The 21,439-nt window shown below is 44.2% G+C and overlaps 1 pseudogene; it reads left to right on the top strand.

Annotated features, from left to right (window-relative positions):
• The first annotated feature begins 11,530 nt into the window (after positions 1–11,530).
• Positions 11,531–20,977, top strand: LOC139181614 (aldo-keto reductase family 1 member B10-like; annotated as a pseudogene).
• The last annotated feature ends 462 nt before the right edge of the window (positions 20,978–21,439 follow it).

Here is a 21,439-nt window from a genome sequence, read left to right as displayed (position 1 = left end):
CATATATATGGAATTTAGAAAGATGGTAACAATAACCCTGTGTACGAGACAGCAAAAGAGACACTGATGTATAGAACAGTCTTATGGACTCTGTGGGAGAGGGAGAGGGTGGGAAGATTTGGGAGAATGGCATTGAAACATGTAAAATATCATGTATGAAACGAGATGCCAGTCCAGGTTCGATGCACGATACTGGATGCTTGGGGCTAGTGCACTGGGACGACCCAGAGGGATGGTATGGGGAGGGAGGAGGGAGGAGGGTTCAGGATGGGGAACACATGTATACCTGTGGTGGATTCATTTTGATATTTGGCAAAACTAATACAATTATGTAAAGTTTAAAAATAAAATAAAATTTAAAAAAATAAACAATAAAATAAAATTTTAAAAAATAAATAAATAAAATAAAATGAAAAAAAAATAGAAAACCAGATCCAATAATTCAAGACTTTATTCAGAAAGATTGTAGTGATGGGTGCAAGAGATGATTATAACAGGAAGGACACCTCAGCACAGATCTGCCGGCTCTCAAGGGTTAGACAGGAAGGGGTTCCTCCTTAGGGAAGGACCAGGTAAGGCAGGACACGGGACAGTCCTCCAAGAATGCCTGCACTGGAAGCCTCCCCTATCCTCAGGAGGGGTATCTATTGGTTCAAGCTGAGGGGATTCCAGGGTCTCGGGAAAAGAGAGGAACTTCACCAAAGTTTGGTTGTCAAGCATTTTGTTCTGATGGATCACTGGGGCCAAGAGTTCAGCAAATCATTTTTAAGGCAAAAAAGCATTTCGAGCCTGTATCTGGCCTTGTAGTACATCACAAGGGTTTTATGCATGAGTCTTATCTAAGTCCTATGGGGAAAGGTGGTTCTTTGCTGTAAGCCTTTTCCTGGAACTCAAAAGCATAGGGATATTTCTTAACTTTCTACCATTTTCCATGCTCCAGTAGAGATCAATGCCCTTGTCACAGACAGAGGAAACAAGGTGTGTTTTTCATGGCATATGTACTTTGTACTTGTGAATTTTATCTGTCCAAAAATTAGAAGTTTATAGACTTCCCAATGGCACCCCACTTCAGTACTCTTGCCTGGAAAATCCCATGGATGGAGTAGCCTGGTAGGCTGCAGTCCATGGGGTAGCTAAGAGTCGGACATGACTGAGCAACTTTACTTTCACTTTTCACTTTCATGCATTGGAGAAGGAAATGGAAACCCACTCCAGGGTTCTTGCCTGGAGAATCCCAGGGACGGGGAGCCTGGTGGGCTGCCGTCTATGGGGTCACACAGAGTCGGACAGCACTGAAGTGGCTTAGCAGCAACAGCAGCAGCATGGACTTCCCTGGTAGTCCAGTAGTCAAGACTGTGCTTCCACTGCATCGGGCACAGCTTTGATTCCTGATAGGGGAAGTTCCACTTGCCACGTTGTGTGGCAAAAAAAAAAAAAAAAAAAGAAGTTTAAACAAATACAAAATTTAAAAATAAATTTTATTTTATTTTTTTTTTCTGACACTGGTTTAATAACAAATATACATTTGAGAGCAGAGACGGAGCTGCCATTAATTTTAAAGCAGTTGATGACTTCCACTGTTAAGTGCCATTATCACAAAATGATACAACACTTATCACAGCAGTTGCTGCCAACATTCTCCTTCTCTTGCATCCCAGGCTATGTGACTTCCAGGTGATGAGGATCAGAGTGCTTTCAGTGAGAAGTGGTTGATATATTATGACAGAAAACATATCCCATTGTTCCTCTACTGATAAAGGTGCCACAAATTCAATATAACTGAGTCTGATGGAGAATTCCAGTTTCAATGCAAAGATTGTTCAGTTCTTTGTATATATAATCCATTAACCTCCACTCCCATTCCAGTAGCTGACAGATTAAATAGATCACCTCACATTCCCCGTCAATCTTGGTACACCATCAGTAGGATGGCCAGATTTAACAAATGAAAGTTCAGAACACCCAGTTAAATTTGAATTTCAAAGGAACAGCACATCATGTTTTAGTGTAAGTCAATCCCAAATATAGCATGAGACAAACGTATATCCAAAAGTGTCTATTGTTCATATGAAACCTGATTTAACCAGGCATCTTAGATTTTATCCAGCAGCCCTATATCAGAATCCTTAACACTGCACCTTCAGGAACCGCCTGTCAATCTGTTGGAATCTGACTGTTACAAATATACCATGTAGGGTGTCAGAAGTATAGAAAAGACAGGACAGTGGGAGTTTTAGAGAAGGGAATGACATAATGAATTTATGTCTAAAAAATGAGACACTGGCAGCATATTTCTGTAAGAGTAAAGTAAAGCAATCTCTATATTTCCTACCTGATGCAGCAAAACCTCTGAATATATTCCAGTTACATGCTAATCACTTAAACATTATTACTAAAGACCAAGGTTGTGTGTGTGTGATTGTGTTGCTTTGCTAATATGTGTTTTTTTTTTTTTCTGAATTTCCTAAGAATAGGGATATTCGGTTAATAACTGTAATAGTACAGTTGTCAACTTCAGTAATTTAACATGGATAAAATACTTTTATTAAATCTACTGTCTGTATTCTAATACTGTTAACTGACCCTCAGTGTCCTTTTTAGCACTTTTTCCTTCTAGTACAAGATCTAGTCCAGGATCAGATATTGCATTTCATTGTCATGTTGATAAAGTCTCTTTTAATCTGGAACACTTTTACAGCCTTTCTTTGTTTTTTATGATATTACTTGTTAGGATTTGTCTTACATACTGCAGTGCTCCCATGTTGGGTGGATATATATTTATAATTGTTATATCTTCTTCTTGGATTGATCCTTTGATCATTATATAGTGACCTTCTTTGTCTCTTTTCACAGCCTTTGTTTTAAAGTCTAATTTATCTGATACGAGTATTGTGACTCCTGCTTTCTTTTGGTCCCAATTTGCATGGAAAATCTTTTTCCAGCCCTTCACTTTCAGTCTGTATGTGTCCCCTGTTTTGAGGTGGGTCTCTTGTAGACAACATATGTAGGAGATAATAGTTGAAAACTTCCCTAAAATGGGGAAGGAAATAATCACCCAAGTCCAAGAAACCCAGAGAGTCCCAAACAGGATAAACCCAAGGAGAAACACCCCAAGACACATATTAACCAAATTAACAAAGATCAAACACAAAGAACAAATATTAAAAGCAGCAAGGGAAAAACAACAAATAACACACAAGGGAATTCCCATAAGGATAACAGCTGATCTTTCAATAGAAACTCTTCAAGCCAGGAGGGAATGGCAAGACATACTTAAAATGATGAAAGAAAATAACCTACAGCCCAGATTATTGTACCCAGCAAGGATCTCATTCAAGTATGAAGGAGAAATCAAAAGCTTTTCAGACAAGCAAAAGCTGAGAGAATTCAGCACCACCAAACCAGCTCTCCAACAAATACTAAAGGATATTCTCTAGACAGGAAACACAAAAATGGTGTATAAACTCGAACCCAAAACAATAAAGTAAATGGCAACGGGATCATACTTATTAGTAATTACCTTAAACGTAAATGGGATGAATGCCCCAATCAAAAGACAAAGACTGGCTGAATGGATACAAAAACAAGACCCCTAAAAATAAACTTTAAATAAGAGAAGACAAAAAATTCCAGGAACCTCTTTCTTGGGCAATGTTTCTTTTCTCTTTTAAAACTTTTTATTTTATACTGAAGTATAGCAGATTAACTGTGTGGTAGTTTCAGTTGAACAGTGAAAGCACTCAGCCATGTATATATGCATGTGTTCATTCTCCTCCAAAATCCTGTCCCACCCAGGCTGCCACATGACTTTGAGCAGACTTCCCTGTGCTCTACAGTAGGTCCTTCTTGGTTATCCATTTTAAATACAGCAGTGTCCTCACTCTTCACCCCTGGTTACCATACGTTCAATCTCTAAGTCTGTGAGTCTGTTCCTATTTTGTAAATAAGTTCATTTGTATAATTTCTTTTTAGATTCCACATATATGGGATATCATACGATATTACTCCTTCTCTATCTGACTTAATTCACTCAATATGACGGTATCTAGGTGCATCCATGTTGCTACAAATGGCATTCTTTCATTCTTCTTTATGACTGAATAATATTTCATTGCGTGTGTGTGTATGTGTGTATGCACCTCATCTTCTTTATCCATTCGCCTGTCAATGGACGTTTAGGTTGTTTCCATGTCCTGGCTATTGTAAAGAGTGCTGCAGTGAATACCAGGGTGCATGTATCTGTGGCCAGTGTTTCTTAGAACTTTGATGGAAGCACTGAGGTTAGAAACTTTCCAGTATTTTGAGGGCTCAGTTCTGAGTTTCCCTGCTATACATGAGACGGGTGCTGTGTGGTGAAGGTGGCACACTGCTGGGTTCAGAATCCACCCTCTCTCTCTGGGTTTGATTGTACAGATAGGCATTCTACTCCCCACGAATGTGCCGAGTTTTGTTTTCTTATCTCCACTTCATACACAAGAACAAATCATGAAAGAGGAGACAAACTGTAGCCCAAGTATGTGTGAATAGAGCATTCCTGGTCCTCTGTTGAAAGGGATTTTGCTGAAGCCCTGTGTTTTCACATGGCGCCCTTGTGAAGCTGACTGGAGGCAATTTGGCAGAGTTGGAGTATTTTCTCTCCCCCCTGGGGACTAATCTTTTTGAAATCTTCAGTTTTGACCTCAGCCAGAAGTCTTGCCATGCCCTCGTCAGTGTGTCAGTGTTCCAGCCGACAGGTGCATAGGCAGTATTTGCACTCCTAAAGATGCTGGTCTTGCCAGGATCCAGGTTGTATAGAGCGTTTGTTCACTTGATCTACCTCTTCTGAGCACCAGAAACTTGATATCAGTCACCAGTTAAAGCTCACCAGCCCAGTTGTCTTAACAATACTTTAAAAGTTTCTTTTACTAAAGATACCATAATAGCTGAATAAATAAACCTACTCTCAGGACATGAACTCTGTACAGCTTTGTAAATACAGTTTTCCCTCAGTATCTGCAAGGAATTGGTTCTAGGACATCCCACCCCCAACCCTTCAGATACCAAGATCCATGGATCCCCAAGTCCCTTATATAAAATAGGGCAGTACTATGAAAGGAAAATCAAAGTGGAGTCAGTCTTGCTAAGTGTGTGTGTGTGCTCAGTCGTGGCCGACTCTCTGCAACCCCATGGACTGGAGCCCGCCAAGCTCCTCTGACCATGAGACTTCCCAGGGAAAAATACTGGAGTGGGTTGCCATTTCCTTCTCCTGGGGATCTTCCCGACCCAGGGTTCGAACCCGTATCTCCTGCCATCTCCTGCACTGGGAGGTGGATTCTTTACTACTGTGTCAATTGGGAAGCCCAGTATTGGTAAGAGAGCTGTCTAAAATGGGGCCAGGAGGCCACTGAGGAGGTGGTTTTACATCTCAGCCCAGGTGGAATCTGAACTTTTGACCACTTTCTGTCTTAACGCAAGCATCCAGAACATCTGCATAATGTTCCAGAAATTTCAGATACTTATGGGATCCTTATCCTAAATAACTTGTGACAGCCTAGCCCTTAAGGACAAACACATCCTTTTTGTATCAGAACCAATCATAATTCTTACAGGACAACTTTAATAACCTCGTGACTTTTGCTTTTCTCTTCCCCAGGTCAGTCTTTGTTTTATCTGAATCTTTGTCTCCTGAATTGAAACTTCTTACACACTAAGTCTTCTCTTCGAGCAGAAAATGGAAATGCACTCCAATATTCTTGCCTGAGGGATCTCATGGGCTGAGGAGTCTAGCATGCTGCAGTCCATGGAGTCATGAAGAGTCAGACATGACTTAGGAACTAAACAAGAAGTAAAGCTCTTTGTTCTTTGCAGCTTTGATACTGATTATGGTTCAATAGCATTTGCATATAAACTACTCAATCCTTCCATAGAGTTTAAATCATCTCTAGATTACTTATAATACTAACACAATGGAAAATGCTGTGGAAATTGTTGCCAGACTGTGGCAAATTCAAGTTTGGCTTCTTGGAACTTTCAGGAATTTTTTGTCTGAGTATTTTTGACGCATGGTTAGCTGAATCCATGGATTTGGACCCTGTGGATGCAGAGAGCTGATTGTAGTGGGTTTGAGCAGATAGAGATTAGTCAGAACAAGGCTGGAGATGGACTAGTGCATACACGTGCTCAGTTGCTTCAGTTGTGTCCGACTCTTGTGACTCCATGGACCATAGCCCGCCAGGATCCTCTGTTCATGGGATTTCCCAGGCAGGAATACTGGAGTTGGTTGCCATGCCCTCCTCCAGGGGATCCTCCCCACCCAGGGGTCCAACCTGCGGGAGATGGACTAGTTGTGACATCAACTCCCAAGTCAGCTTTAGATGAGACTGTTGATCTGACACAGAAGGGCCTGAGAATGTCATAAGCACGGGCCTTGCTGACCTCTACCTGAAGGAGCCTAGTTAACTTAGGCCCCAGTGGCTGTGCTCTGAACACCATCTCAGCATCTGTGTTGAGGCTGCGCCTCCTGGACAGGGCTCCCCGCCCAGTGGCCAAGTGTGACAGGACCCTGAGGCAGCCTGTTAACGGAGACACACTTTCCTCTGTTGGTGGACTTGGGCTCCAAGATACCCGAGCAGCTTGGGTGACCCTTTCTTAGTCTGCACGGGAGTCTAGGGTGCTTCCACCAGCCTGCCCTCCTGCTCCCCTTCATCCTCCATCAAGGACTGAAGTGGCTCCAGCCTTCCCCAGCGTCCTTCTCAATTTCTCCTACAGGCATTTGCCCTCATAAAACCCTCACATGTTTAAGCCCATCACGAATGCTTCCACAGAGGACCTACACTAACACAGGGCCCCACCCAGATTCTTGGTTCTGTTGTGGTCCTTGGGCCTCATGTCCCCACACTGGGGGGTGTTTTGTGCCAGCTTCACCTGTATGGTTTCTTTTATTTAAATGCTCTGTCTCAATTATAAGGGCCTCTGGTGGCCCAGACAAGGCTGTGGTCCTAGTGTGATTAGATTGACAAGTTTTCTGTGAGTATGGTTCCAGTGTGTCTGAATCCCTCTGATTTCCTCTTGCAACACCTACCATCTTACTTGGGATTCTCTTACCTTGGACGTGGAATATCTCTTCACAGCTGCTCCAGCAAAGCACAGCCACTGTTCCTTACCTTGGACGAGGGGTATCGCCTCACCGCCGCCTCTATGAAGGTGAAACAGGAGAGTGAAAAAGTTGACTTAAAACTCAACATTCAGAAAATGAAGATCATGGCATCTGGTCCCATCACTTCATGCAAAATAGATGGGATAATAGTGAAAACAGTGTCAGACATTATTTTGGGGGGCTCCAAAATCACTGCAGATGGTGACTGCAGCCATGAAATTAAAAGACGCTTACTCCTTGGAAGAAAAGTTATGACCAACCTAGACAGCATATTGAAAAGCAGAGACATTACTTAGCCAACAAAGGTCCATCTAGTCAATGCTATGGTTTTTCTAGTGGTCAAGTATGGATGTGAGAATTGGACTGTGAAGAAAGCTGAGCAGTGAAGAATCGATGCTTTTGAACTGTGGTACTGGAGAAGACTCTTGAGAGTCCCTTGGACTGCAAGGAGATCTAACCAGTCCATCCTAAAGGAGATCAGCCCTGGGATTTCTTTGGAGGGAATGATGCTGAAGCTGAAACTCCAGTACTTTGGCCATCTCATGCGAAGAGTTGACTCATTGGAAAAGACTCTGATGCTGGGAGGGATTGGGGGCAGGAGGAGAAGGGGACAACAGAGGATGAGATGGCTGGATGGCATCACTGACTCGATGGACGTGAGTCTGAGTGAACTCTGGGAGTTGGTGATGGACAGGGAGGCCTGGCATGCTGCGATTCATGGGGTTGCAAAAAGTCAGACATGACTGAGCAACTGAAATGAACCTAATTGGTGGCCCATTGGTAAACAATCCGCCTGCCATGCAGGAAAGCTTGGTTTGATCCCTGGGTTGGGAAGATCCCCTGGAGAACGGAATGGCAACCCACGGCAGTATTCTTGCCTGGAGAATCCCCATGGACAGAAGAGCCTGGTGGGGTTCAGTCCACGGGGTCACAAAGAATCAGACACAACTGATAACAAGTCTTAGTCTGTGATTTATTTTCAGAGAGTGTACATCCTTTATTGGTTGTGTTTTTAAGATTTAGATTCTGCCATCCCTAGCTGTTATGGCAAAGATTTGAGAAATTCCAGCACATTACATCTCAACTTTGATAAAGGCTGGAAAACACTGGCTGCCATTCCCCAGTGACTTAGCAGGTCTTTTGTTTGTCTCAGAACATTCTGGGCTTTGCCTTTCTAAGTTGGACTGAAGCTGTTGAATTAGGTTAAAATGGTAGGAATTTTTGGTGCACCTGAGAGCAAATTACAGATTGAAAATGACCCCCGAAGTTTCCCCTGGCCCAGAAGTCACTGACTAGGTGATAATTCAGGTGTCTGATTCCAGTGTACTCACTGACTGGTTTACTACTTAACCCCATTTACAGTCATTGTGGGGCTACACACATTCAGGTCATATCATTTCAGTTCATTGCAAATTATGTTGTTTGAGTGGAATTTTGCTACATTGAATATTGAATAATATTAGTGGAAAGCAGTTTGAGTTTAAGAACGTGTTCATTTTGACAATGAGTCATTTGTACATAGGAAATGGTAATACTATCTTCAGGAAGGGATATTGAGTGACAAAAGGACACGGGCAATGGGGAGGCTGACTTCTGGCTTACAGAGACTTTTTTTTTTTTAATTATTATTATTTTTTTACTTTACAGTATTGTATTGGTTTTGCCATACATCGGCATGAGTCTTTAAAGACTCCATATGTATGTATAGGGGCTTCCCAGGTGGCTCAGTATGTAAAAAATCTGCCTGCAAGGCAGGAGATGAAGGAGACGTGGGTTTGATCCCTGAGTTGGGTAGATCTCCTGGAGGAGGAAGTGGCAACCCACTCCAGTATTCTTGCATGGAGAATCCCCATGGACAGAGGAGGCTGGTGGGCTACAGTCCAGGGGGTCGCCAAGAGTTGGACACAACTGAAGCGACTGAGCTCACACGCATATATGTACAGGCATGAAAGTACCTCAGAGAGAAGGTAACTATCTGTAACATGACAATGTTCTTCCCACTGAAAAAGTGAACTATCCCTATGTCTTTAAAAGCTGTTGGCATTTGAGAGGGGAAGAGGCTGCTGACAGAGAGGTACAGCATTTCTAAACTAACATATGGAAAGCATTATTGATCAGGAAGTGAAAGAGTCCTGAATTACATCCAGGAGATCTCCCTGGTTACAATTATAAACACAAAATCATAGATGTATAAATGCAGCAATATGAAGCCCTCAGCTCTTGGCCAGAGGTCAGCAAAGATTTTTTTTTTTTCCATTCCAAATCCAATGATTTATATTTATAACACTTCCAAGTTGAAACTAGCATTCTCATTACATTTATTCATAAGAATGATAAATGGGCCATTTCCTGATGAGTGAGCAGATTTCCTAGTTTCAATGGAAAATAAAGTACAAAAGAGGGAAAATGTCACTGAGCAAAGACCTATGTTCCTTTTCTTTCTGGACTGAAAACTCAAAGGGACATGAAAAATGGGTATGGGGCACACATTTCAGGGCTCCTCTGGGTAGAGTTTCAAGTGTGGCAAAATGCACTAAACCGCTGTGTTTAACTTTTTGAATGGAGGCCGAGCCAGCCCTGTGAGGACAGGAGCAGCGACCCGGTCTGGAATAATAATACCAGACCTTGGAACACATGAGGCAGTGCCTAGGAGATTGCCAGCCTGTGACACTGTGATAGGAACTGCTGCTGTCAGACGTGAAGGGATAGCAGAGGTCAATCAGCCACTCTTTCTGGGTTGCTAGCTCAGTTTAGGGTTGGTCCTCATAAAGTGAGTTGCCTTTCCAAACCTGTAGTTCTTCATCGTTATCAGTGCTCCTTTTGTATTTCTCCAGCTTCCACAATTCCTTGTCTCTCTCAATTCTTCATTGTCTTCCAGAGTTCTCCATTCCCTCCCCCAGTTTCCTATATTTCCTATAATTCTTGATCTCTCCATGATTCTTTTTGCTCTTTTATAATCCTCTTTTCCCCCATTTCCTACTCACTCCCCCATCACTACTTCTCCCTTAATTCCTCATTCTCTGGCCCAATTCCAGGCAGCCCCTACGATTCCCTATTTTTCCTCAATTCCACAAAGCCCTCTCTCTCACTCATCACTGTTCCCCTACAATCCCCAGTGGCCCCCATAATCCCTATCACTCCCACAATTCTGTGTACCCTCCACTATTCCCCACAGCCCCCACAATCTCCCACTTGCTCCCACAATTCCATGCAACCTTTCCACATAAGTTTCTCCCACAATGCCATCTAGACCCCACAATCCCTTACTTATGTCCTCAAATCCTCATTGCCTCCACAAGTCACTGTTTCTCCCAAAATTTCTCATTCTCTCCCACAATTCCATGTTTTCTCTCCCATTTTTTCATGTCAGGCCATTCACTATTCTCTTTCCCAGTTATCTATTCTCTAGCAATTCTTCATTCTTTCTCACAATTCCCAACCCTCACAAGTCCCTATTTTTTCCACAGTTCCATACAGCTCCTTTAGTATCTTTTCACTTCCATGGTTCCATATCTCGTCTATAATCCTCTATCCTAAAATCCTCTGTGTTCTCTTGGGATTTTCACATTCTCCCACACAGTTCTCCATTTTTCTCTCACAATTCTGTTTCCTCTTAATATTCTACATTTACTCTCACACTTGTTTCTCTGTGTTGGTTCTCCATTCTCTTTTAAAATTCTGTTTTCTCCCTCAGCTCTCACAATTTTCCATTCTTTCCCACAATTCCTTATTACTCCCACAATTCCATGTTTTCTCCCACAACTGTTTATTATACAACTTGACACAGAATTTGGTAATTGTGTCTTAAACTGTGTATTTCTCCTACCTATGAGTTTTCTGAAGTCAGAAAACATATTTTATTAGTTGTGTGACCCCCGTGTCTGTGCTGGTCACAGTGCATCCTGAACACAGGCACCAGTGCACACACTGCTTTATGAGATAAGCCTGTGCTAGAATGGAGTGCAATTTCTTTCATCAATAAAATCTTACTACGAAAAAAAAAAGTCATCCTGATAAACACTGTGCTGAGTGGCATATCAGATGTACATTTTGGTATAAGCTTTGTGTCTCAGCTTAGACCAGTAACTCACACTTTACGGACTGGCAATCGGGTAGCACTGCCCCCTATCACTTATAGCCTAGATCCTATGGTGTGAAGGAGCAGTCACTGAAGCAGTAAGGGGCAGTAAAGGGATAAAGGAATTACTCTTGAAAAGCCTCATTCATTCACCTGTGCTTATGGAGCATCTGTGACCTGCCAAGTTCTGTGTTAAGTGCTAGGAATACAGAAGTGAACACGCTAAGGAGAGTCCCTGCGGGAGGGCCAATCCTCTTTACCAGGGCCCAGGGTCCCTACTTCCTTGTTCAGAACTGTGTCTTCACTGACCATGGCCACCTCTGGTGCTCGATACTGAAGCCAGGGTATCCACTGTGGGCCTGGACACATGAAAGTCTCCCGCCGGCAAAGTCAAGGAGCCTGTGAAGGAGGCCATTGGTGCAGGAAACCACCACGTTGACTGTGCCTGTGTCTTATCAGAAGAAGAATAAGATGGCAGAAGCCATCTGAGAGAAAGGTGTGAAGCAGGGGGACCTCTTCATCATGAACAAGTTATGGTCCATCTTCTTTGAGAGAAGCTGGTGAAGGAAACCTGTCAGAACCTTAAGGACTGAAAACTGGACCATCTGGACATTTATCTTAATGGCTGGGATTCCAGCCTGGGGAAGACTTTTCCCCAGAAGAAAGGTGATGTCCTCACCAGGAAAATAGCATTCTTGGAAGCCTAAGAGACCATATTGGGGCTGGTGGGTGAGGGGGTTGGTGAAAGCCATTGGAATCTCCAACTTCAGCAACTTTCAGATCAAAGGACTCTTTGCTGCTGCTGCTGCTGCTAAATCGCTATAGTAGTGTCTGACTCTGTGCGACCCTATAGACGGCAGCCCACCAGGCTCCTCTGTCCATGGGATTCTCCAGGCAAGAACACTGGAGTGGGTTGCCATTTCCTTCTCCACTGCATGAAAGTGAAAAGTGAAAGTGAAATTGAAGTCGTGTCCGACTCTTTAAGACGCCATGGTCTGCAGCCTACCAGGCTCCTCTGTCCATGGGATTTTCCAGGCAAGAGTACTGGAGTGGGTTGACATGGCCTTCTCTGGAAAGGACTCTTTATTTTACTTAAAAAAATCTTTTTAAAACTGAACTATAGGGACTTCCCTGGTGGTTGAGTGGCTAAGACTCTGCACTCCCAATGCAGGGTTCCCGGATTTGATCCCTGATCAGAGAACTAGATCCCACATGCCACAACAAAGAGTTCACATGCTGCAACTAAGAACCAGCACAGCCAGATAAATAAATTAAATAAAAATTTTAATGAAGTGTGCTTGACCTACAATGTTGTATTAATTTCTGCTATACAGCAAATTGGTTCAGATATATATATATATATATATATATATATATATACACACACACACACACACACACACACACACACACACACACTCACAATCTTTCCTGAAACATTTCTTTTCCATTATGACTTACAGGATATTGCATATGTTCTCTGTACTCTATAGTAGCACCTTCTTTTATGTTTAGACACACAGTGCTATTGAGCAGACCTGGAATGAAATACAGTGACTAACCAGATTGTCACCCCTACTTCATACAGGAAGGAGGAATGGAGCCAGTAATGCCACTCCAGGGGCATAACTGTCATACTATACAGCCCTCTCGTGTGTGTGTGCGCTCAGTCGAGTTAGACTCTTTGCAACCCCGTGGACTGCAGTCTTCCAGGCTCCTCTGTCCATGGAATTTTCCAGGCAATTATACTGGAGTGGGTTGCCATGCTCTCCTCCAGGGGATCTTCCTGACCCAGGGCTCTGGGTCTCAGCTCCTGTGTCTCCTGCATTGGCAGGCGAGTTCTTTACCACTAGTACCACCGGGGACGGCTGCATAGCCCTCTTGGCTCTCCAGATAAACCTCAGGCCAACCCAGAGGACTCTTCCCTAATGGAAGATCCCAAGATTAAGGAGATTGCTGCAAAGCACAAAAACTGCAGGCCAGGTTCTGATCCAGTCCCCCATTCAGAGAAATGTGGTTTAAATCCCCAAGTCTGTGACACAAACATGCATTGTTGAGAACTTTCAGGCCTTGACTTTTACATTGAACGATGAGATAGTGATCATACTCAGCTTCAACAGAAACTGGAGGCCCTGCACCATGAACGCTCTGTCCCATTTGGAGGATTTTCCCTTCAGCGACTTAGCAGCAGCAGCAAGCTACCTGGAAAGCCCCCAGAATCCTTTGCAAGCACAATATAGATGTAGAAAGTGAGACCCAAACAGGCATACTGGATTGAACTTGACACTAAATTCTGATTCTTCTAATTTCCAGTTCTGGGCTTTTTTTTTTTTTTTTTTTTTTAACCAAATAGTGCCTCACTCAAGAATAGCAGAACTCCTGTGAGTCAGGACAGTGGGTTTGGGGCAAGTTATTATCTGAGTGAATACAGTTGTCAGGGTTTTCTATTTTCTAGAAACCTTTCCATCTAAAAATCATCTTATAAGATGATTCATGAATGCAGGGAGTCAAACAGGGACAGACATTTGCATGTATAGAACACAAAGAAGTTATCTTTTCCCTTTTTTATTTCTGAGGGCTTTCCTTGTGGCTCAGCTGGTAAAGAATCAGCCTGCAATAAGGAAGACCTGGGTTGGATCCCTGGGTTGGGAAGATCCCCTGGAGAAGGGAAAGGCTACCCACTCCAGAATTCTGGCCTGGAGAATTCCATGGACTGTATAGTCTATGGGGCTGCAAAAAGACACGACTGAGCGACTTTCACTTTTTTATTTCCACAACACCCTAAAGTACTTCTTTACAACTTAGGTTATTTATTCTAATAGTATATTTACATTTCTGTCACCTATGGGTAGGGTGTATGTCTTAGTCATCTTTATACCTCAACCAAACACTGTCTAGCCCATGATGGCCAGAGACATTAAATGTTTGTTGAAAGAATGAATAAATCTATAAACCATGTATGAGAACTTTTGGAAATAGAGAGATAAATATGTTTAAAATTTTTTCGTTTTAACAAATTTTCCTATTTTTATCTTTTTTTAAAAAAAGGTCACAAATATAGTTCTAATCTTAGAGTTCACAGAATATTTGTCAACCCAACTTTCCCAAATCAAGTTGGAGTGACTTTGAGTAAAAGCCTTTACTCTTAAGACCTGTCTAAACTGAGTTTCCTGGCTTTAGCTCTCAGAAATCATTCTATAGGGTTTACATAGGAAAAAGTAAATAGACAAGCCTGGTAGGTGTATGCCAAGATATTATTACATTCAATTGTGGGGTCGCAAAGAGTCAGACACGACTGAGTGACTGAACTGAACTGAACTGTGAACAAGAAAATAGCAAAAGATGTTTATACAATGGACAGGAAGGAAGCGCTCAGGATGAATTCAAGCCATACCTTCCCCCAATAAAGACAGAAAAGCCCCTGATGACTGAGTGCCTTAAGTTGGAAACATGAATTTGGTGAAAGTCAAGGGAGCTCACATGCAGACAATAAGATTTTATTCATGGACAAGGGGATTTTTCTATACAGTAACCATATTTAAAGGGTCATCAGTTCAGTTCAGTTCAGTTCAGTCGCTCAGTCATGTCTGACTCTTTGCGACCCCATGAATTGTAGCACGCCAGGCCTCCCTGTCCATCACCAACTCCCGGAGTTCACTCAAACTCACGTCCATCAAGTGGGTGATGCCATCCAGCCATTGCATCCTCTGTCGTCCCCTTCTCCTCCTGTCCCCAATCTCTCCCAGCATCAGAGTCTTTTCCAATGAGTCAACTCTTCACATGAGGTGGCCAAAGTACTGGAGTTTCAGCTTTAGCATCATTCCTTCCAAAGAATACCCAGGACTGATCTCCTTTAGGATGGGCTGGTTGGATCTCCTGCAGTCCAAGGGACTCTCAAGAGTCTTCTCCAACACCACAGTTCAAAAGCATCAGTTCTTCACTACTCAGCTTTCTTCACAGTCCAACTTTCACATCCATACATGACTACTGGAAAAACCATAGCCTTGACTAGATGGACCTTTATTGGCTAAGTAATGTCTCTGCTTTTGAATATGCTATTTAGGTTGGTCATAACTTTCCTTCCAAAGAGTAAGCATCTTTTAATTTCATGGCTGCAGTCACCATCTGCAGTGATTTTGGAGCCCCCCAAAATAAAGTCTGACACTGTTTCCACTGTTTCCCCATCTATTTCCCATGAAGTGATGGGACCGGATGCCATGATCTTCATTTTCTGAATTTTGAGCTTTAAGCCAACTTTTTCACTCTCCTCTTAAAGGGTCATAGACTCACTTAAAAATCTGAAGAAACTCCTATTGCTCCTCACTAGAACATACTCCCCTCCCCTCCACATACAACATTATTCACTGTTGCTGGTGGTGAACAGATCCCTGCCCCCCTCCCCACCATCACCACTTCATGTCATGAAGAATGAAATCCGGTGGCAAGATTAATCTTCAGTGATATCTAACTTCAAAATCCATGTTCTTTCTGTGATGTTAATAAGTGATCTTAACATAAGATTTTGTCTGCTCTAAACCTCCCATTGATGTAAAATTGTGTAGTGATATCTACTTTATATCAGTATTGTTAAGAGTAAACAGTTACTCTCTCTAAAATGTTTGAAAGTGAAAGTCACTCAGTCATGTCCGACTCTGCAACCCCTTGGACTATACAGTCCATGGAATTCTCCAGGCCAGAATACTGGAGTGAGTAGCCTTTCACTTCTCCAGGCGATCTTCCCAACCCAGGGATCGAAGCCAGGTCTCCCACATGACAGGCAGATTCTTTATCAACTGAACTATCAAGGAAGCCTAAAATGTTTAGCATGTCAGAATCACTCCACAAATATCAATTACTTTCTCTTCCGCAAATCACAAGTGGGGAGTTGTCAAAATTTGAGGAAAAAATGAATCATGATGTTTTTTTTTTCCTCTTTTAATCTTACCTTCATTTTTTCCTGCTTCCTAAGAAGTGAGAGTCCTATTGTTAAAGATCATATGTTCTTATATTGTTGGTTGTCCAGCCCATGTCACCAGTGAGTAAAGGGAACCAGGGGCCATCTGAGTACCCATCTCCACCAAGTGTCGTCACTTAGTGGACAATAAATATCAGGGTCTGGCATTTTGTAGCTTCCAGGTAAATGTTTCATGGACTTCCCTGGTGGCTCAGATGGTAAAGCGTCTGCCTACAATGCCTGGTTCAATCTCTGGGTTGGGAAGATCCCCTGGAGAAGGGAATGGCAACTCACTCCAGTATTCTTGCCTGGAAAGCTCCATGGTTGGAGGAGTCTGGTAGGCTACAGTCCATGGGGTTGCAGAAAGTCAGACACCACTGAGAAATGTAGCACTCTGGTAAATGTTTGAGTAAGGAAAGAGGGTAGGAATTGAAAGGGAAGGATGGAGGCTGTGAGGTAGGAAGGGAGAACAGGAAGGAAGACTGAAGTTCTTTGGATATTTTTTTCTACCATAAATCCCCGAGAACAGAGTCCTTGACAGACACGGGATGAAGGAAAGCAATGTGTCCCTAAAGACACACTTTCCCCTGCAGAATTTAACAGTGTCTGCATTGAGTCTAACACGTCTTCACTGCCTCCTTTCATGGAACAAGCAGACATGAAAAGAAAGAGACTAGGAAAAGACATCCATTTCTAGACCATGTTGCTGGGGTACAATTGATGGAGAAGGTGAAGAAGCGATGCCATTTTCTTCTTCGGTAGAATGGGGGATGGAGAAAATGTTGTAAAGCTTGAAGAGGAGGGCTGATGTGATGGAAACTCAGGGACATGAACTCATCCTGGGTGCGGCCTCAGCTAAGGTGCTTCATACATGGAGTTTTTCCATCTGTAAGATGTCTGAGCTGGTCCAGATCAATGGATCTCAATCTTGGTTCTCCAATAGAACCACCCAAGGAGTTACCAACTGTCCCCATGGCCAAGCCATCGTCCAGACAGTAGACTCACCTTAGGTGGGACACAGGCATCAGTAGTTTCAAAGTTTCCCAGATGATCCCAATATGCAGCTGAACTTGAGAACTACTGGGCCAGGTGGTCTCTAGACCCTCACTGCCCTAAGTTGTTGTCAACAAACTGCCTGGGCACCACTTGGGTTCCTTTTTGTAATCAAGACTCAGCCCTCATTCCAGAGCCACACAGACAGAACCTGCATTTACACAAGTGTGTGCTAAGTCGCTTCAGTCATGTCTGACTCTTTGCTACCCCTGCCAGGCTCCTCTGTCCATGGGATTCTCCAGGCAAGAATACGGGAGTGGGTTGCCATGGCCTCCTCCAGGGGATCTTCCCGGACCAGGGACTGAACCTATTTCTCTTGCATCTTCTGCATGGCAGGCAGGATCTTTGCCACTAGCTCCACCTGAGAATATTTTAACAAGAGACCCCACAGGTAATTTGTATTGACATTAAAGTTTGAAAATTCTGGCTTGGACACTCTCCCATCCTGCCTTTTCATCCAACAGTGCTTTATTTCTGGTGTTGATATTTCAATATAACTTCTGGATCTCAACCCCAGGCAGATCATAAGGGTTGAAAGCTTTATATGTGTGTTATGTGCCTATAAATAGCACAAAATACAAAAATACCCCATCACGCCTATGCCATGCAGGGGGCTAAGTGGAAATAGATTGGGAAAAAATAAGTATTCCTGTAAAAAGGGCGGGTGATTTTATGATTCTGATCAAAGATTGCTTTTCCTTTGTAGAATGCAGTAGGGCCGTCTAAAGAGCAGTTCTCTTCAAAGTCAGCCCTGCCGGTGTGGTTATTACCAACACCTGCCTCTAAGTGGTGGTTTGTGTCCAGCGAGAGCCTGGCTTCACATCTTTTCCAGGTTTCTTTCTCTGTTCCTCACGTTTCCTGACCATGCCCTCGTCGATAGCTCGCCCCAGGAAAAAATGGGTGCGTTGGCGGAGGAGTGTTTGATTTCCTCTGAAAGTTTCCCCTTTCATGGTCGCCTTGTCATGTTCATCACCTCCTTTAATTAAACAAAAGTCACCTCTGGGAAAAAAAAAAAAAAAGCAGAAAGCACATCAAAATGCTGAAACTAAAGCTAGAAAGTGAGAGATAAACGTTATGCGAGATGTAATTCTGACCCTTGATAACTCAGGGCTAAGCAGGTGGGAGGTTCGTTGTGTTCTAGTAGGACTTTTTTGAAGAATGGTGTTATTGGAGGAAGGAGTGATTTGGGTCTGAATGTGTGGGGAGAATTGGCATGGGTAAAAACTTAAGTCTCAGTTCAATTCAATTTCTAGACTTTAGGTCACAGTCACTGTGGGGCCTTGCCCACATGGCTCTGGCCTTAACATTTCAATAGGACTTCATCAGTTGGCATCTACAGGACTAAGGGCTTTCTTTGGCTCAGCTCTCTGCCCTCAGCTCAGCAAGCAAAATTCCTAGGATCAGTGCCCTGCTAGAAGGCAGTGCCCTTTAGGCAATCTCTGAATTCAGATGGTGCCTAAATACCCTAGCTCCCTCGCCTGTTGAGCGAGATCATGTGGTGATGCACAATCTGGGTGATGCTGCAGCCTGATGCTTCAGTGGCCCCATGATAACTTGAAACATTCCTGCTATTGTTTCCCTCCCTTCCCGATTCACTCCCTCACTCCCCTACTACTGTTTTGTGTGCCTGTAGAGCAATCTGCTGCTGCTGCTGCTAAGTCGCTTCAGTCGTGTCTGACCCTGTGGGACCCATTGATGGCAGCCCACCAGGCTCCCCCATCCCTGGGATTCTCAAGGCAAGAACACTGGAGTGGGTTGCCATTGCTTTCTCCGGTAGAGCAATCTACTTCCACTCAAATCCTTGCCTTAGCATCTGCTTGTGGGAAAACCCACAGCTAGACAAATTTAATCTTGTATTTGCTTTAAGATACTTGTAGGTATACCATTCATACCTTTATATTCTTTCCATTCAATTTTGATATGTTCAGTTGATAGAACTCGGTATGATATGAAGATTTCAAAGGATTTTAGTAATGGCCTTGAAGAGATCATCTTATTACCTTGTTCATGAGACTCATTGACATCTGAAGTCACAAAGGAGTAAGAAGATGAAAAAAAGGGGTCAGTATAATAGTGGCACAGCCCAGGCGGAGGTGGCCGCTGGTTTCCAATCCTGGTGCTATACTTGTTAGCTTTGTGAACTGGGGCAAGTCATTTCACCATTCTGCCTCTCAGTTGGACACTTCAAACATGAGGGAGCTGTTCACCCCTAACCTATACAGTTGTGAGTGTTCAGTAAGATGTGTGTAAAGTGTTTAGGATAATGCTTGTCTCTATTAGCTATGAACAGTTCAAGGCTTAAGTGGTTACTAAGGATACTGAGTCCATTAAGATGTCTTCATCCATAAAACAGAAGATCCAGTGGAGCATGGCTTACACCAGTATGGATGTCCATGGTCTGCAACAGACATCTGCCATATCCCCATTTTGCATATTTCACTGCCTCGAATTAAGGTATATACCCATTATGTAACCAGGAGTCAAGCTTACAGTCAAGACAAATCTCCTCTTTCTCTATATTCTTCATTTTATTTCTGATACCAGGTCACAGGTGTATCAGACTGTTTGTTACTGCTGTGTAACAAATTATCCCAATAAGCCTCAGTAGCTTGGCTGGGGCTGCTGACTGTGACTGAGTTTATTCATGCATCTGCGGGTTGCTAGTATACACTAGGCTTGCTACAGGTCTGCAGTTGACCAAGTCACTCTGTTCCCCCTGATCCTCATTCTCCTTGAGTCAAGAGGCTGGCTAGGGCTTGGTCTTCTCACCACCATATTAGAGGCCCAGGTCTTAACGTCTAGGCTTGGAACTGGTCCTTATGCCATTAGTCAAAGCAAGTCACACAGCCACGTCCAAAGCCAAAGTGTGGGTCCAGAGGCTCTGCCCACCATGAAGCTACAGGGTGTGGGTGCAGGGAGTGGGTGCAGGAGGGACCAGCCATTCATTCTATTATAATAAGTTGTTGTCAAAACAGAGAACCTCTAAATACCCACGTGGATTCTCTGAGCTCATATAGCACTGGTGTTTCTACCATGATTTCTGCACTGGTTATTGTATTACCGTATACTCTGGCGGCCCCCACGTCAGGAAAGCTGTTGCAAATGAGCAGGAGAGATCACTTGTCAGCTGAGGGGGTCGCCCAGGACCTGGTGACCTTCCAGCTCTAGCCGCCCGTGATTTGCCATCTGGGAAGAAAACCTCGCAGAGTATGAAAGCGCAGAAAGTAAGACAGAAGTGTCTTACTGATAGAGCGAAGGACTGCGGGTGGTGCTGGAGGCGGTTCCCAGCCACTTGTGCATGGCCCGCCCAGCCCTCCCTTGCGCACCCAGAGAGGAGCCGCAGTGAGCTTCTTCAGGACGACCTTAGCCTCTCCCGGGCCGCAAGCGTCCCCGCCGCAGTTGCCCAACGTCCCCTTCCCGCCCGCGAAGACCGAGTCCTGGGAGGAGCCGAGGCCCGGAGCAGCGGAGGGCAGTGGAGGCGGTGGCCTCGTGGTGCCCGGGGTTCCGCGCCCTCCAGAGGGGGCGCAGCAGGAGGCACGGAAGAAGGAGGACCCCGCGAAGATGCTGCAGCCCTGGGCTCTGGCGCTCCCGCTTCTGCTCTTCTGGGTGGCAAGTGGAGTAGGGAAGGCAGCCAGGTGAGTGTCTGGCTGACGATTGGCCCCGGGCCATGAGCTTCCACCTCTCCCCACCGTTGGCCCCTTTTCTTTGTGCCCCGTCCCCCTAGGCGCCCGTGGGCATGTGTATCTGTGCCCGTTAAGATGGAATTCAAAGAGGATGTCAGGCTGGGTGCGCCTATGGACTCCCCTGCACGCCCCTCTGGTGGGCTTCGCAGAACCTCCTTGGCATCTGCTGCGCTCCACCTGGCTGTGTCCTTAGGCAGAGGGACCCACCGGTGCGTGCAGACTCGGTGGGCTGCAGACATCCACCGTTGGGCCGGCGTGCGTGTCTGTCTGTGGGTTGCTGTGTTCCGTGCTTGTACAGTCCTGTGTTTTCCACTCTACTGTAAGGGGGCCAACTGACGGTCAGTGGCTAGTTTTGCTGGGGAAAGAGGGAGAGAACCAGAGGACGATCCATGGTGAGGGTTTAATGAGCCCGCCATGAGGAGCTGGGGAGCCCTCTACTCAATGCCTTTATGATTAAGGTCGATGAACTGCAAAGAAAGGCCAGGATTGTCAGATGAAATTGACTCTCTCTTCTTGCCATGGCAATTTAGCGTCTA

The sequence above is a fragment of the Bos indicus genome, chromosome X (assembly GCF_029378745.1).
Source record: "Bos indicus isolate NIAB-ARS_2022 breed Sahiwal x Tharparkar chromosome X, NIAB-ARS_B.indTharparkar_mat_pri_1.0, whole genome shotgun sequence".
Classification (NCBI taxonomy): domain Eukaryota; kingdom Metazoa; phylum Chordata; class Mammalia; order Artiodactyla; family Bovidae; genus Bos; species Bos indicus.
Note: the sequence above shows the minus strand (reverse complement) of the source record. Positions and strands in the feature narration are given on the sequence as shown.